The sequence below is a fragment of the Myotis daubentonii genome, chromosome 4 (genome assembly GCF_963259705.1).
Source record: "Myotis daubentonii chromosome 4, mMyoDau2.1, whole genome shotgun sequence".
Taxonomy (NCBI): Eukaryota; Metazoa; Chordata; class Mammalia; order Chiroptera; family Vespertilionidae; genus Myotis; species Myotis daubentonii.
In genome coordinates, this window is record NC_081843.1 from 10,614,842 (window position 1) to 10,620,782 (window position 5,941).

Here is a 5,941-nt window from a genome sequence, read left to right on the forward strand (position 1 = left end):
CAGTCTAGGATATAACCAGTATTGTCCACTCCACGGATGTGTAGGGAGAGTTGAGTACACATCCCATGGCTCTCCCCTCCACCTGTGCCCCACTCTCCCACCACCTACTCAACCTGCAAGGAGCTGGTCATCCCTGGCAAGAGATTAGTTGAATAGATTTTCCTCTGTAAGGATGGAGTGATGTTTCAGACTAAATAAGCCACCAAGCAGTACTCCAAGATCACCCTGATGAATCCCACGGATCCTCTTGACATTCCTCAGGAAGCCACCTTTGAAGACCAGTCCTCCATAGGGGCCCCCAAGAGCACATCACCATCCAGGTGTGGTCTACTGAAAGTCAACTAAAACACATGGAACCTTGGCATTTAAACGGTCAAGAGTTGTCCAGGAAACCTTCATCAAAAATTAGTGAGAAAAAAAGTGAAGGGATTAAGCAAAAAATAACACACACACACACACACACACACACAACTCATAGACACAGACAACAGTACGGTGATTACCAGAGGAAAAGAGGGGTGGGGGCAGGTAGAAGAAGGTAAAAGGGGGATAAATGGTGTTGGAAGAAGACTTGATTTGGGGGCAGTGAACACACAATACAGTAAAAAAAAAAAGATGTTATTATAGAACTGTACACCTGAAACCTATGTAATTTTATCAACCAATATCACCCAATAGATTCAATAAAAATTTTAAAAAATTAGTGAGATAGTGCAGACCCATTTTTTTTCAACATACAGCAGGACATTAACAACCTCTCCATGTTTACTTCTCTGAGCACATGCCAGACTGCCCAGCAGAGAAGGTGAGCGAGACTGCTCTTGGTGAGCCTGCAAACACAGAAGTGACAGCATTGGACAGCACATGCCAGGAGCACAGGCTGGAGACAGATTTGAGACTTGAGGACATGAGACTCTTAATGGATATGTGTGCTGAGCCATCTCGTACTGATCTATAGACCTAGAGAGACAGGTAATATTTTAATAATAGCACTGACCAGAGGGACAGGAGACTATGGCCCGCAATCTAGGACCAGAATTCCCTTGTCCTCCAACTGTTTTGATTAACTAAATGCACGATTCTTTCCCCACTGTGGCCTTCCTGGAACACTGTTCTGTGACCTCCTGGTCTATCTGACTTCTGCTCATCCTTCCTAGGTCAGATCACACATGACCTTCTCTGGGAGTTGCTCACGAACCTGGATTAGGTGCACCCTGCAACTTAAACACGCACTATCATCCACTAGCCTGTCAATGAGCCCTTGAGTAAATGTACCATGTTCTACTAACTTTCATATCCCACCATCAAGCAAATGTCTGCCTTATGCTTGTCTCTGGGATATGAAGTGAGCCAGTCTCAATCTACAGTCCTACCTGCCCATCCAATAAGCTATTTGGGAGAGAATTGGACTCTTGGCCATTATTATCCCCAGTTTCCCCTTTATATTGTCCCAAATATCTGGAGGTACAATGGAGAGGAAAGATGGGAAATTCACCGTGCACAAAGCCCGTGCCAGCTTTGGAGTCGCGACCATAAGTGGACGAGGAACGTTTTGATTCTGCCAGGTTATAATGGGGCAAAACTTGAGTAAAAGGCAAAAACATCATTGTAAATTTTTAGCGTGCACTCTCAAGGATAAAGGAATTAAGGTGTCAAAAGGTACTCTCTTAAATCAGGCTCGAGGAAAACGAGTGCCCTTGTCATCTTTAACTATGCGGATTCTTATTTGAACTGCATTATGTCCACTTTGTATTGAGATCAAAAGTCTGTAACACCTAAGGCCCCAGATCCTCCGCCTCCGGTGTGGGAAGGCTCACCAGCTAGAGAAAATGGGCCTAACAGTCCTTTCACAAAAGGACTCTAATGCTTTGTAGAGGAGATGGCCATGGCTAGGTTGAAACCTTCGTCATGGGTGGCAACAGGTATACAAATGATGTTGTCAGGATGTCTCACTCCTTTACTCTCCTTTCTATATTGACTTCATTCCTTTCCTTTATTTTTCTTTCTGGCTAATGACTCCTTTTAATGACTCCTTTTTTTTTTTTTTTAAATGTTTATGTTGTTTTTTGTTAATCTTCACTTGAGGGTATTTTTTCCATTGATATTTTATTTGTTTGTTTGTTTGTTTTTGCAGGAAGCCAGAAAAGAACTTTTAAAAAAAAGTACAAAACACATTTCCAGGGACAACAGAGCCCCAGGGTCCCAAAGGCACTGCCAGTCGACTTTAGCAGAAGCATCCAACCTGGGAAACAGTGAAAAGGGAACCTTGGTCAACCTGAGAAGTCAACCGAAGACCCTGCTTCCAGAAGCCACCCGAACCCCTGACCCAGACCTGTGGTACCCCCTGAGTCAGTGGGTTTCTAGACCCGCCTGGCTGAGAGCCAGTTCAAATACAGTCCGGGACAGTGTGCTTTTTTAACCAACCAAACCACCATGCATTTAAATTACCACAGTGATATTTTAAAATTAGATGTCTAAGACTGACAATGTAAGAACTATGACAGGGCAGAGAGACACAGAGGATGCTACTAACCAAAGGCTGTCTAGGACATTCTCTTTCCTTCAAACAAGGAGAAATTATTTTGGAGGTACACACATGCGGGAAGCCATCCTGCCGATGCTACCAAGGAACACGGAAGGCCGATGGACCTTGGCTGTTAGCAAGGCTAATGCTAAGCACCATTGTTCTGTTGAGATAGTGGTGGCTCGAAGCAATTTCCTGACTTAAGAGTCTCAAAGTAAATGTTTACTGGACCTTACTGATCTTTACTGATCTTTATTGACCTTGGAGACGGTCTGTCTGCTACCTATTTGCTATGCTTTACTGAGGGCAAGATGTGTATCTAAAATTAAATAAAAAGCGGATAAAGCCAGGGTTTGGTGTGCCTCTCCAAGAAAGAGGTCTCCACCTGCTCCCTCCCATGCCTTCTAAATTCATATTTCTTGTCTAGTATTTTCATTTGTGTGTCAGCCCCTCCTTCAGATCCTGAACCCAAGCTATGCAGGTTGCAGCATTCTGGCGCCATGAACAGGAATCTGAAGGAGAAAATTCGTCTGAGCGAAAAACGAAGTGAAAAAAGAAAAATGGAAATTCACCGGAAAGGTGGGAAATTCACCGTGCACAAAGCCCGTGCCAGCTTTGGAGTCGCGACCATAAGTGGACGAGGAACGTTTTGATTCTGCCAGGTTATAATGGGGCAAAACTTGAGTAAAAGGCAAAAACATCATTGTAAATATTTAGCGTGCACTCTCAAGGATAAAGGAATTAAGGTGTCAAAAGGTACTCTCTTAAATCAGGCTCGAGGAAAACGAGTGCCCTTGTCATCTTTAACTATGCGGGTTCTTATTTGAACTGCATTATGCCCACTTTGTATTGAGATCAAAAGTCTGTAACACCTAAGGCCCCGGATCCTTCGCCTCTGGTGTGGGAAGGCTCACCAGCTAGAGAAAATGGGCCTAACAGTCCTTTCACAAAAGGACTCCAATGCTTTGTATGGAAATTACCATATGATGCCTTGGTGTGCTAGGGGGAGGAAATGAGACATGAAAAAAATTACCGAATGTGTTGTGGGGAGGGACTGCGGAATGGAAAGGTTACCGATTGTGTTAGGGTCAGGAACCATGACATAGAAATATTACTAATTGTCTTAAGAAACAAAGTGTTATGATATGCTCCAGCCAGGTATGACCCTGTTTTCCTACTGAACTTTTACCCTGCCAGTTAATGCTTTGTAGTTCTCGCCAATGAAAAGCCTTGCGGGACTCTTGGTCTGCACTACAAGCGCAAGACTCCCAGACGGGGAGGGACGCACTGTAGTCAGCTGGCCAGCTTAATAAAGGCTCTTAAATTTAAATTCTGAGTTGGTGGTCTATCTCACTGATTGAACCCATAACACTTGGGACTGGCAGCTTTTAGCTAAAACAACTTTAGATGCCAGTCAGTGCTATGGACAGCAGAACAGGATAATATCTGTGAACAACAGGCTGAGAGCTAGGCTGCATCTGGCTGTAAGTTCCTGGCAATGTAAAACATCTGAAAGATCCATGAAAAGAACTCTGATTTATTAAGTCTTGTCTGTGTGTTATTCGAGCTTGTCTGTTGATTGTTGTTTTATCTGTCTTTTCGTTTGGTTTAATGTGTTTACTGTTAGTCTATTAAGCATGCCTTTAATTTATTTTAATAGAAAATAAACAGTAGATGGCCAGGCCATTGCTAAATGTCCCCAGAGCAAACAGAATGTGTGGGTGGGGAGAAAGAATATGAGCGTACACGTGGCCGATAACACAGGTCCTAGGAAAATTCCCTAGACCAGTGGTCAGCAAACTGCGGCCCCTTGAGAGTGGCTCTTCCACAAAATACCACGTGCGGGCGCGCACGTACAGTGTGATTGAAACTTTGTGGCCACACTCAAGGGGCCAAAGAACTGCATGTGGCTCGCGAGCCACAGTTTGCCGACCACTGGTCTAGACAAAGGAAGGTAACTAAAGAAGGCCCCAGCCCATTAATTACTAGGTCTCTTAGTGATCCTGTAAAATAGATGTCTGCTCTCGGGAGCGTTCTTAAAAGTCTCATTTTCGCACCGAAGCCGGTTCGGCTCAGTGGTTGGAGCGTCGGCCTGTGGACTGAAAGGTCCCAGGTTCGATTCCGGTCAAGGGCATGTACCTTGGTTGTGGGCACATCCCCAGTGGGGAGTGTGCAGGAGGCAGCTGGTCGATGTTTCTCTCTCATCGATGTTTCTAACTCTCTATCTCTCTCCTTTCCTCTCTGTAAAAACTCAATAAAATATATTTAAAAAAAAATAGTCTCATTTTCGCCATGTTTTTATTTCCTAGTCCGTCATTTGAAATTTGGATAGATGAGACATTTCTCACCATTTAGGGATGTGTCTCGGATTTCTATACCCATGAAGAGAAAAAGGCTAGCTTAAGAGAAGGCGCACCCCGCCTGATTTTGGGTGGCCTCTTGGCCTAAGCCCCATCTCTTCACGGGTGCTATGGAATAAAAAGATGGCAAAAATGACACAAGGAAAATATACAGGCTATGTTTGGGCAACGAGATTAGTGTTCCCATCATAATGGGCAATTCTTGAATATAATGAACCACATTCCAAGGCTGCCTCACAGGTCCTGGGGGCACTCCTGTTTTTATAAAGAAAAATAAGATAAAACAATACTTTGACATTAAAGCCACTGAAAGTCAGTAAGTTATCTGTTACAGAATTTGCCAAAAAAAAAAAAAATGCCTTGGCTAAGAATAATAATGTCTTTAAAAATCTCAAAGTTGTCAAAACACAAATAAATAGATGTAACTAAAACGAAGGATTTGTAATAAAGCTTTTCAGTAATAACTGTAAATATATTAATAATGAAAGTCCAGTCACTCAAGAGGAGACCGACTGTAGACTGTATTCTCTGTTAGAGGAAAGGGCCAGTCACCCTTCTCCCTGTAAAGGCAGAGAAGCCACAGCAGTTAGGTGTTATCTCTAAGGAAGACTGTAGCAGCTTAAGTCCAAGCGGCTAGAGGCCTGCTCCCTCCTCCCCCTGCCTTTTCTCCAGCCTCATATGCCTATACATAATTTTTCCAAGTCCTTGGTAACTTAAAGGCTTTAGAACATTGATGGATTAAATGATAAACACCTACATATTCCAACAAGTTTTAAGTTCACCTGGTTTTACCTTTTATTACAGAAAATCTAAAAATATATTTTCTTGGAAGGAAGATGGCGGTGATATAGGCAGATGCGTCCCAGGTCGTCTCCCAGAGCAATTGGAGTAAGCAGCTGAAACTAATAACACCCACCCCAAATTGGCGAAACTACTCAGCTGGTGAGATGGTCTGCAGCCCAGAAGGGCAGAGCTCCCCTGGAAAGGTAAAAAACCAGGGATCTGGGCAGACAAGTTTGCCAGACCTCTGAGCCCAGAGGGATAGAGGCAGACCGCG